We start from the raw sequence: 12,336 nt of genomic DNA, 5'->3' as shown, positions 1-12,336 counted from the left end.
ACTTTTCCTGCACGCTCACTGCAGCAGCAATGAGGTACTCTCAGCAATAAGGTACCCTCTCAGCCGCATAGCATGAGAGGTGCATCGCACTCAGGCTCCCCAGTATTAAGAGGCAAGCAAGTATCATACAATTGTCTAACAGTAATTCTTTATAGAGTTATATGAAAATAACAGTGTAAGCTTAGCAAAATGCGCACTTATTTAGACTAGGCGCTCTGGAGTAGCCTTGCATTTGAAGAACTTATTTAATGTAGTCTTTCTCGATGAACTTGAAGCGTAGAGAAATATTTGAAGGAGGCTAAGAAATGTGCAGCAAGTTGTAGACTGGACAAGTTTAGTGTCATCATCATCATCATCAGCCCGGTTACGCCCACTGCAGGGCAAAGGCCTCTCCCATACTCCTCCAACTGCCCCGGTCATGTACTAATTGTGGCCATGTTGACCCTCCAAACTTCCTGATCTCATCTGCCCACCTAACTTTCTGTCGCCCCCTGCTACGCTTCCCTTCCCTCGGAATCCAGTCCGTAACCCTTAATGACCATCGGTTATCTTCCCTCATCATTACATGTCCTGCCCATGCCCATTTCTTTTTCTTGATTTCAACTAAGATGTCATTAACGCGCGTTTGTTCCCTCACCCAATCTGCTCTTTTCTTATCCCTTAACGTTACACCTATCATCCTTCTTTCCATAGCTCGTTGCGTCGTCCTCAATTTAAGTAGAACCCTTTTCGTAAGCCTCCAGGTTTCTGCCCCGTACGTGAGTACTGGTAGGACACAGCTGTTATACACTTTTCTCTTGAGGGATAATGGCAACCTGCTGTTCATGATCTGCGAATGCGTGCCAAACGCACCCCAGCCCATTCTTATTCTTCTGATTGTTTCACTCTCATGATCCGGATCAGCAGTCACTACCTCTCCTAAGTAGATGTATTCCCTTACCACTTCCAGTGCCTCGCTACCTATCGTAAACTGCTGTTCCCGTCCGAGACTGCTAAACATTACTTTAGTTTTCTGCAGATTAATTTTTAGTCCCACCCTTCTGCTCTGCCTCTCCAGGTCAGTGAGCATGCATTGCAGTTGGTCCCGAGTTACTAAGCAAGGCAATATCATCAGCGAAGCGCAGGTTACTAAGGTATTCTCCATTTACTCTTATTCCCAATTCTTCCCAATCCAGGTCTCTGAATACCTCCTGTAAACACGCTGTGAATAGCATTGGAGAGATCGTATCTCCCTGCCTGACGCTGTTCTTTATTGGGATTTTGTTGCTTTCTTTATGGAGGACTACAGTGGCTGTGGAGCCGCTATAGATATCTTTCAGTATTTTTACATACGGCTCGTCTACACCCTGATTCCGCAATGCCTCCATGACTGCTGAGGTTCCGACTGAAACAAACGCTTTCTCGTAATCAATGAAAGCTATATATAATGGTTGGTTATATTACGCACATTTCTCTATCACCTGATTAATAGTGTGAATATAGTCTATTGTTGAGTAGCCTTTACGGAATCCTGCCTGGTCCTTTGGTTGACAGAAGTCTAAGGTGTTCCTGATTCTATTTGCAATAACCTTAGTAAATACTTTGTAGGCAACGGACAGTGAGCTGATCGGTCTATAATTTTTCAAGTCTTTGGCATCCCCTTTCTTATGGATTAGGATTATGTTAGCGTTCTTCCAAGATTCCGGTACGCTCGAGGTCATGAGGCATTGTGTATACAGGGTGGCCAGTTTTTCTAGAACAATCTGCCCACCGTCCTTCAACAAATCTGCTGTTACCTGATCCTCCCCAGCTGCCTTCCCCCTTTGCATAGCTCCCAAGGCTTTCCTTACTGCTTCCGGCGTTACTTGTGGAATTTCGAATTCCTCTAGACTATTCTCTCTTCCATTATCATTGTGGGTGCCACTCGTACTGTATAAATCTCTATAGAACTCCTCAGCCACTTGAACTATCTCATCCATATTAGTAATGATATTGCCGGCTTTGTCTCTTAACGCATACATCTGATTCTTGCCTATTGCTAGTTTCTTCTTCACTGCTTTTAGGCTTCCCCCGTTCCTGAGAGCTTGTTCAATTCTATCCATATTATACGTCCTTATGTCGGCTGTCTTACGCTTGTTGAATAACTTCGAAAGTTCTACCAGTTCTATTCTAGCTGTAGGGTTAGAGGCTTTCATACATTGGCGTTTCTTGATCAGATCTTTCGTCTCCTGCGATAGCTTACTGGTATCCTGTCTAACGGAGTTACCGCCGACTTCTATTGCACTCTGCTTAATGATGCCCACAAGATTGTCGTTCATTGCTTCAACACTAAGGTCATCTTCCTGAGTTAAACCCGAATACCTGTTCTGTAGGTTGATCTGGAATTCCTCTATTTTCCCTCTTACCGCTAACTCATTGATCGGCTTCTTATGCACCAGTTTCTTCCGTTCCCTCCTCAGGTGTAGGCTAATTCGAGTTCTTACCATCCTGTGGCCACTGCAGCGCACCTTACCAAGCACGTCTACATCTTGTATGATGCCAGGGTTTGCGGAGAGTATGAGGTCTATTTCATTTCTAGTCTCGCCGTTCGGGCTGCTCCACGTCCACTTTCGGCTATCCCGCTTGCGGAAGAAGGTATTCATTATCCGCATATTATTCTGTTCCGAAAACTCTACTAATAACTCTCCCCTACTATTCCTAGTACCTATGCCATATTCCCCAACTGCCTTGTCTCCAGCCTGTTTCTTGCCAACCTTGGCATTGAAATCGCCCATCAGTATAATGTATTTTGTTTTCACTCTACCCATCGCCGATTCCACGTCTTCATAGAAGCTTTCGACTTCCTGGTCATCATGACTGGATGTAGGGGCGTACGCCTGTACAACCTTCATTTTGTACCTCTTATTAAGTTTCAGAGCAAGACATGCCACCCTCTCGTTAATGCTATAGAATTCCTGTATGTTACCAGCTACATTCTTATTAATCAGGAATCCTACTCCTAGTTCTCGTCTCTCCGCTAAGCCCCGGTAGCAGAGGACATGCCCGCTTCTGAGTACTGTATATGCTTCTTTTGGCCTCCTAACTTCACTGAGCCCTATTATATCCCATTTACTGCCCTCTAATTCTTCCAATAGCACTGCTAGACTCGCCTCACTAGATAACGTTCTAGCGTTAAACGTTGCCAGGTTCATATTCCAATGGCGGCCTGTCCGGAGCCAGGGATTCTTCGCACCCTCTGCTGTGTCGCAGGTCTGACCGCCGCCGTGGTCAGTTGCTTCGCAGCTGCTGGGGACTGAGGGCCGGGGTTTGATTGTTGTTTTCATATAGGAGGTTGTGGCCAAGTACTGCACCAGGGTGGCCAATCCTGCTCTGGTGAGGGAGTGCGTTACCGGTTCTGGTCACCGGGATCAGGCCACACTCCAGGGCCTGTTTATGCAATTTTATCAACACGCGGACTTTTTCTTTAATCCGGTGGAAAATTGCGCGGCACCGGGATTCGAACCACGGACCTCTTGCACGCGAGGCGGGTGTTCTACCTCTACGCCACCGCTGCACCCTTGTGTGGTGTGGTGTGGTGAGTGTGGTGAGACAGAAAGATTGCTTCACCGTATGTGCCAAGGTACACTGTAGTTTATCGGTGAAGTCACAGATGCTTATTTCTGGCCTTTTATTTTTTCCTTTAAATGGAGGTTTTCAAGACTTAAACCCTAGAAAACTCGCAAGCATCATTGTGTCTTGATTAGTATACTGCGTAGCTTTTGCTTCAACCAGCCTCGCCAAAACCAATACTGGTTCTAGAAAATCTATATAGTGCATTATTGAGGGCGCTCTGTGCCTTTCTGGTGTTCTTTCAGGGTCCGGAATCTTCACTTCAAATAAAAAATTGAGTCAACAGTATCCTGTCAATATTTACATACCTGTCAGTGGCATGTAGACAGTGTAGCCGACACATTGCTTACAACACTAATGTTTTGCATGAATGAATTGCAAATAAACTGCACATATAAATGAGTATGTCACGGTATAGATAATTTATTGAGTGGAAATGTTAGCTTTAATTATGAAGCAATAATTTTGAACACACAAATAAAATCTACAAATTGTAGTAGGGTGGTTGCTTGAGCTAGTTGGCAATTCATGATCAAAAATAACGTACAGCGCGAAGGACAAGGACTGCGAAGGCTACATACACAGCGCTGACTTCCAACAATAGTTAATTGCGTTGCCACATCGTGTGTATATATACAAGAAAGGGCATGCGCAGAAAATCAAAGGCAGTCACATGGGGTGCTCTAACAGCAAGTCACTGAACTAAAAGCATGGTCACCAGAAAAATTAAAAGAATTAAAAACGTTACGACTCGCGTTGACCCCTGGTGAAGTCACGTATCTAAACAGATAGAAATCGTAATGTTTTTAATTTTTTAATTTTTCTGGTGACCATGCTCTTAGTTCAGTGACATGCTGTTAGAACACCCCATGTGACTGCCTTTCATTTTCTGCGCATTCCCTTTCTTGTATATATACACACGATGTGGCAATGCAATTAAATATTGTTGGAAGTCAGCGCTGTGCATGTCGTCTTCGCAGTCCTGGTCCTTAGCGCTGTAGGTTATTTTCGACTACAAATTGTACATTTGTTTGCTGACTACTGTATGCGTTTACACTTATGAACTGCCAGCTTTATGTTAAATTTCACGACCTTATGTCCCCATGCTTTCTTCAGAGCCATGCCACTGAATAAACCGGACATGTGTGACAATGGAGTGATGCAGAGACTTGGTCCTCTTGGCCTGCGCTGTGCTTTTACCGATGACCCTTGGCGGCTCCAGTGTGCGAAGTGGTACAATACTTCCAAGTGCTTTACGATGTCGCCAATGTGCCAAGTGCTGCAATACTTTTATGTGCTCCGCTGCTCCTCCAAGTGCTATCCGCGTCTCCAGTATACAAAGTGCCCCATAACGTCTCCATTCGCCAAGTGCTTTACCAAGTCAACAATGTGCCAAATGCTCCAATACTGTGCTATTTGCTCCACCGCTGTGTCAAGTGCTCCCTATGTCTCCACTATACCAGGTGCCCAATCACATCTTCATTTTGCATTTGGGCTAAAATAGTGTCAAATGCTTTACCACGTCTCCGGTGTGTCATGTGCTCCGCTGCTGTGCCAAGAGTATTCATGGTAAATGAGATAATGTCATAATTAACAAGAGTTGTTCAGCAAATACCTCTATTGCAAAACATTATACATACAGGTAGTCTTCACATAGGCTTCCATGTCAGTATGTGCATATATTGTAGAGCTGCGGTCCTGTTCCTGTAAGGTAGACGTGGGTGAACATGTTTTTTTTTCTGTCACTGTCGTTACCTGTGTGCTGTTTCCTATATAAAGCGGCCAGTTTGCTATGAAACTATCGAGACTTCATGCCAGCATGACGCAACCATTTATGTACTCATTGCCAATAAAGCCTTCATAAGAGCACAAGTTCGGACAATATAATATCATCTTTAAATTTTTGCTTCATGCTAATACATAGAGAAGACTGTAGTTCTTTCTATATTTCCACTCCCATTCTGCGGATATCACAAGGACCATGCAGTGCGTTTAATATTTTACTCATACCAGATGTGCCTGCATCACTCTATTGATGTACACCAGTAAGTTTTAATGTGTGTATTTCTAGTCGCATTTTATGGGTTTTACTTCGAACAACTTTCTCATCACATTTCGCAAATTTTACGTAACGTCAATTGATATTCTTGTTTTTACTTGCACTACAACTGCTGGCATTCTGGTAGGTTGTGCCATGTGCTACAATACTGCGTTCTGTGCTCCCTTGCTGTGCCAAGTGTATTCAGTATAAATGTGGTATGTGTCACAAGTAACAAGAGTTCTTGAGCCAATAGCTGTACTGCACAACATTATGCATACAGTCGTCTTCACATAGACTTCTATGTCAGCATGTGCACATACTGTTCGTGCGGCGTTCGTGTTGTCCACTTCTCTTCTCTTGTGTCCTGTCTGCACTCTTCACATTTTTTTGCATAATGAACACATACTGTTAATTTGTGCTACTGTTCCTGTAGAGTAGGTGTGAGTCAACGTGTTTTTTTTTTACTACTCTCGGTACCTTTGTGCTATTTCCTATATCTGTGCAACCGCCATACTGATGCCGTTGTGCAGCTGTCATTTAAATCCTTATTGCCAATACAGCCTTCATAAGAGTACAAGCTCGGACAGTACAATTTTTTTTTAAGTTCTCACTTTATTCTAATGCATAAATAAAATTTTACATTATGTATTTCTACTAACATTCGCAGATATCACAAGGACCGTGTACTGCATTTAATGTTATACTTATGCTAGATGTGTCTGCATCACTTCATTGAAGCACACCAGTAAGTTTGTAGCTTGTGTACTGCTAGTCGAATTTTGCTAATTGTACCTGCATATCAGTTGAGATTGTTGTTTTACTTGCACTTGAATTATCATCTACGTTTTGACAAAGTTACAAATATTTCTGAGAAGATATTTTGTGCTGCCAGATGTAATGGTAGTGTATGTAGAGAAACTTTTGTTAAAGTTCACGCTAGTCATCATTCCGACATTTCAATTGTTGCTGTTCATATTAGTTGTTTGTATGCGATATTTGTGATGTTCATTGGGGGAATTCATTTGGGATGTTTGACATTGCGCTCATTTTGTTAAAAGATCCTCCATAAATCCTTGAGCGACGCTTTGAGAACACACACTGAAAATCGTACTGTTTGTTTTATTTAGTTCTGTTTTTACTATGAAGGGTTACTTTACTGCTACATGAAATATTTATTCTAAAATAAAGTCTTGTTGTGAAAGTAAAATTTCAAGGCTAGCGTAATGTTTCTATCAGGTGAAAAAGACGCTACACTATTCCCCCACATCCTGGGGAATGTGTAAAATTAAATCTTGGTAACGTATTTATAACGCATTTCAGCTCAAAAATAATATCCAAACTAGGTAGGAAAAGTTCGGCAGCGGCATCTATATAATGTCTTTTCAGTGTTTTTACACTGAGGACTTCTGACAGTACCACCTACGTTGGTTTAACTTAAAATTGATCTATTTGAATCTGTACTAGAGGTTTTAAAATATTATTCTGATATATATAATGGACATCCAGGCAATGTTCGTGCTTTACAGGGCTGGTGACTCGCTACTTTCGCTCCGCTGCTCAGGCCCATCGAGACCCACATCTTCGTGCTTCTCCCCTTTGGTCAGCAGAGACGAGAAGCCTGTCACGGTTATTCGCTTCAAAGCCAGATAAAATGCACCTCCTGTAAACCACGAAAGCGCTTCATTGGGTTATACAAAAAGGGTTGCCGTGCTCCGCATACACTTGAGCCGGCAATTAGGTAAATTTGACGCCAGGAGATTGCAATAAAATTACAATCGAATAGATTTGGATTATCGTGGCCCTGTTCCGTGCAGTATTGTTTTTGCTCGTAGGCTTATTATGTTGCTTGCAAATAGCATCTAACATCAGCGCCCCCACACTCCCTGGCTTTCCTTACTGGACTGAATTATATCATTACTCAATATAACATTAGCGCTTGGCCATTGGTCATTAAGGGTTACGGACTGGATTCCGAGGGAAGGGAAGCGTAGCAGGGGGCGACAGAAAGTTAGGTGGGCAGATGAGATTAGGAAGTTTGGAGGGTCAACATGGCCACAATTAGTACATGACCGGGGCAGTTGGAGAAGTATGGGAGAGGCCTTTGCCCTGCAGTGGGCGTAACCAGGCTGATGATGATGATCATGATGATGAACCCGTGGCTAAAGCTCGCTAGCCTGCTTCTTTGTCAGGTTCATGTATTCTGTGAAGCGCAAGTTCACGCTTAAAGGGCCCCTGAAACGGTTCGGAGAAATTTTGTAGACGCGTAGGGTACAGCTTAAGTAGAACATTCGCACCACAATTTCAGTGAAGCGTTACGTATTAATGGAGCTACAAGCGATTACAAGTTACGCTCCTCCCTAGCCATGTTTTTCCTCCTCAACTCGTTCGCCGAGCGATCGGGGCTAAGCTCCGCCTTCTCTGGTTCATCATTTGTTTACCATAAAGTTGGAAAGGTTATCGATCACACGCCCTGGTCAGCCAATCGGATAGCTCGGTCCACAGACATCACATGATTGATTTGCGTCATATGGGTAGGGGCGGCTTAAAATTCCGCCGCGCAGTGTGCTGCGATCGGCAGCAATGTGTATCCTTGAAACCTTATAATAAATTACACGCTTTAGGCGGAGCACTTAGATGCGTGAATTAATGATCAGAAGGACCTACTCTAACGACTCAGTACGTTTGTAGAAAATCGTCAAAGTCGTTTCAGGGTGCCTTCAATTATTAATTAATTAATTAATTGATGGATTAATTAAATAAATAATTAATTAATTAATTATTCGCTTTATTTATTTATTTATTTATTTATTTATTTATTTATTCATTTATTATATACTGCAGACCCTTGGGTCCAAGCAGGTGGGTTGTTTTAAAAACAGTAATAATACAAAAAACGACAATACAAGCTGAATAAATAACAAAGATAATAAAACACGAAATATCAACAATGCAATCTGTTTCAAGATTAGTGCAATAAGATATAATACAACCGAATACAAAACAACAAGGGAATCTGTTTCTAGATTAGTGTTATAATAGCGCTACAATAAAAGATGTGAAATGGTGCAACAGGGATACTTCGGAGTGGTAGGAGAGACTAAGAAGATGTCTGGATTAATTCGCTCCAATGTAAGACCGTGCGTGGAAAATAGGAATACTTATAAGTGTTCGTTCTAGCAAAATAAGGTGTTAAAGAGATAGGCTGATGGTGCCTTGTGGGTCTGGTTAGTAAGGGTGATAGATACGGTGATGGATCTATCGCAATTTGTGGTAAAGAAGCAGTGAAAGGAAGTCGATTCGGAACTATTTTCGACGCGTTTTAAGAGGGGGAATGTTATTGGCTATTGTTATTTCGGATGGAGAGTCAGTTCGTGAGAATTTGTTATAAATAAACCGGACTGCTTTCCTCTGCGTTTTTTCAAGACACTTAACGTTTATATGAGTATACGGGTCCCATGCTGCACTGGCGTATTCTAATATGGGTCTGATTAAGGAATAATAGCATAGTCGTTTAACATTGCTTTGGGTGGTTTGAAGTTTGTGTTTCAGGAAGCACAGCTTTCGAAAGGCGGATGAAAAAATATTGGTAACATGTATATTCCAGGATAAATTAGTTGTTAATGTAACACCTAAGTATTTGTAATTATCGACTTTTTTCAATGACGATGGGCCAAGTCTGTAAGTAAAAGACAGAGGCGTTTTTTTACGTGTTATGGGGAGGAAAACAGTTTTGTCGGTGTTAACAACCATCCCCTAACCTTTGCGCCACTTAAGTATGTTATTGAGGTTGTTATTTAGCTCAATTTGATCATCGGAACAAAAAATTTCTTTGAAAAAAACGTAGTCATCTGCAAACAGCGGGATTCGCACACCAGGAGGTATTACATTTACAATATCGTTAATATAAACCAAGAAGAGCAGGGGGCCCAGTACACTACCCTGCGGTACCCCTGACGTGACTGGGAGACTGCCAGAAAGCTGTCCTCCAATGTCAGTGTGTTGCTTCCTGTTAGTCAGGTATGCAGAAATCCAGTTGACAAAGATTTCAGGGATGCCAAAGCTTCTAAGCTTTAAAATTAGTTTATCCTGCGGGACCTTATCAACAGCTTTACTAAAGTGAAGAAATATTACTTCTATTCGGCCGTTACGGTCAAGAGATGAAGCGAACCAATGAACTACCGTTATCAGCTGGGTTACCGTAGCACGCCCTTTTCGAAAGCCGTGTTGGTACTCGGTTAAAGCAGCATTATGTTCCAAAAATTGGTGTATACAATTTGCATATATATGTTCTACAAGTTTGCAGCATTGGGAGGTTAATGATGTCGGTCGATAATTCTGCATAAGTAACCGGTCGCCTTTCTTAAACACAGGAACAACCCAGGCAGTCTTCCAGTCATTTGGCAATTGCGCTGTCATGAGTGAGACGCGGAATAAAATCGCATGAAATGTGGCAAGAATTTCAGCATATCGCTTGAGAAATACGTTAGGAATTTCGTCCAGAGCACATGAGCTCTTCGTTTTCAAGTTAAGCAGCATATTAAATACACCAGCATAAGATGTAAAATGTACATCTGCTAAATGGGGCAGTGTGACATCGCATGCGCACACCATAGAACCAGAGAACACACTTTGAAAGTAATTGCTGAGAAATGGCACTCCGATCTGTCACTGCCTTCCCGTCAAATGATATTTGCCAAATTGGTTTCTTCTTTTCTTTTATGTACTGCCAGAACTTAGCAGGATCACTTTTTATAAAGTTAGGAAGCGATATCTTGAAATAATAATCTTTCGCGGTGTTAATTGCACGTGCAAGAGTGTCTTGCACCTGTCGTAATTTGTTGCACTGGCCCGCATGCTTCTTTTTAAATATTTTTATTCTGCGTTTCAAATGAATGATATGCCGATTGATCCAAGGCGTTTGTTTGTTAACTTTCCTCAGTTTGCTTTGGACGGAGTTAACCAGACAATAAAAACACATTTCCTTGAACTTGTTCCATATTAACGGAATATTGCTGCTATCGAAATCAACCAAACAGGTTTGCATGTATTCAACAACGCTTGCATTACTGGCATTAGAAAAATCTTTAAAGTAGAGCGCAAAGGGGTGTTTATAGTTATCTAGAGGTACTAGAGGTAGCTATATATTTACGAGATGGTGATCGGAGAGCCCTTTCTCGACTTTCACATTATTATCAGAGAAATCTCGACTGAGAAATACCAAGTCTAACACCGAGCTGGATGCATTTTGTGCCCGACTTGGTTCATGGACTATCTGCATCAAGTTGTATCGTAACATAATTTCAAACACAATGTTCGCATGTTTGTTATGTTGACTACTGGCAATGAGGCGTTCCCATCTACTCCCGGCAGGTTAAAATCACCAAGCAAAACAATCTTGTTTCTTTCATGCATGGACATTTCTATATTCAGTCTCTCTAATATATCTGGCGAGGCATCCGGAGGTCTATAAAAAGCGTATAACGTCAGACTGTGACCCCAGTAAGAGACTTTGACACGCAGGCATTCGAGGTCGATAATGTCGTCCAGCAAAACAGCATGAACCCTATTTTTAAATAAAATCGCTACACCACCACCCCTAGAGTTCTTACGATAAACTTTGTAAGAAGGAAGAAAATATCTCATATTTCCTCGTTCAGCCAGGTTTCTGTTAAAACAGTTACATGAGGATCGTACTTATAGTAGCAAGATCTCCAAGGCCTCGGTTTTGTTTTTGACACTGCGAGCGTTTATATTCAACATTCGGAGACGCTTATAAGCTTCGCAGGCATCGTGTCAATTGCGAGACAATACGGCGGCATTATCTTGCTTACCTTCCACAGGCGTGGATGATGCGTTCTTTTACGGCTTTAACACGTTTGTTAAGCTATTCATCCCAAAAGAAGAATTCCTTGTCAATTCTTGGTCTGTCGTGGATAAGCGAAACCCTTTTTTCCCAGCTGCTTTAAATTTTTTCGCACTTTCCCAGAGCAGTTTCCGTTTTCTTAAAGTTGACGCCGAATAGTCATTTTGGATAAACGTTGTGCTGCCTTTTAACTTTTTTGACATTGGCGAAGATTGCCTTCGTTTCATTGAAATAAGCATGGATGCGAGACGCGCCGTACATCAGCATTGTTCTTCTACTGGCAAATATTTTTTCGTTGTTGCTGTTGCTACGCGCCTGTAACAGGGTGAAATGCAAATGGCTTCAGCCATTTAGAGCTTTATAAGCACTTGCTTTTCTCTTTCTCTATTAATTTATTTAAGACAATATACAGATTCTCTCAGGGGACACAGCTTAAGGCAAACATTTTCATGACTAGGCCGTGCCGCACGTACATTGTTAGCAATATGGCACTGGCAGGCATTCAGGATGCGCACATGAAATTAAAGTAGTACACATTTTTGAACACTTGAGTACGCAATTTACGCAAAAAGAAAGAAAAAAGGTTAATATTACACACTTTTCTAAGCACTTCAAACACACACTTCTCCCATTCACGCGTAACACTTACTCCTCCTATTCCAAGAGAAATAAAGTTGATTGATTGATTGATTGATTGATTGATTGATTGATTGATTGATTGATTGATTGATTGATTGATAACAAGAACATGTACGAAATTTTTTATACTTGTAGTTGAACATTTGTATTAGTCTTCGGATAGTAATAATTATTTTACCGTCTTCTTAAAGCTTTGCTTTGAAAT

General features: G+C 41.8%; 1 protein-coding gene across 1 annotated transcript in view; it reads right to left on the bottom strand.

Annotated features, from left to right (window-relative positions):
* The window catches only part of LOC126518710 (nose resistant to fluoxetine protein 6-like), a 188,052-nt gene that overhangs the window by 18,632 nt on the left and 157,084 nt on the right, over positions 1 to 12,336 (bottom strand). The window lies entirely within an intron of this gene.

The sequence above is a fragment of the Dermacentor andersoni genome, chromosome 1 (assembly GCF_023375885.2).
Source record: "Dermacentor andersoni chromosome 1, qqDerAnde1_hic_scaffold, whole genome shotgun sequence".
Taxonomy (NCBI): domain Eukaryota; kingdom Metazoa; phylum Arthropoda; class Arachnida; order Ixodida; family Ixodidae; genus Dermacentor; species Dermacentor andersoni.
Note: the sequence above shows the minus strand (reverse complement) of the source record. Positions and strands in the feature narration are given on the sequence as shown.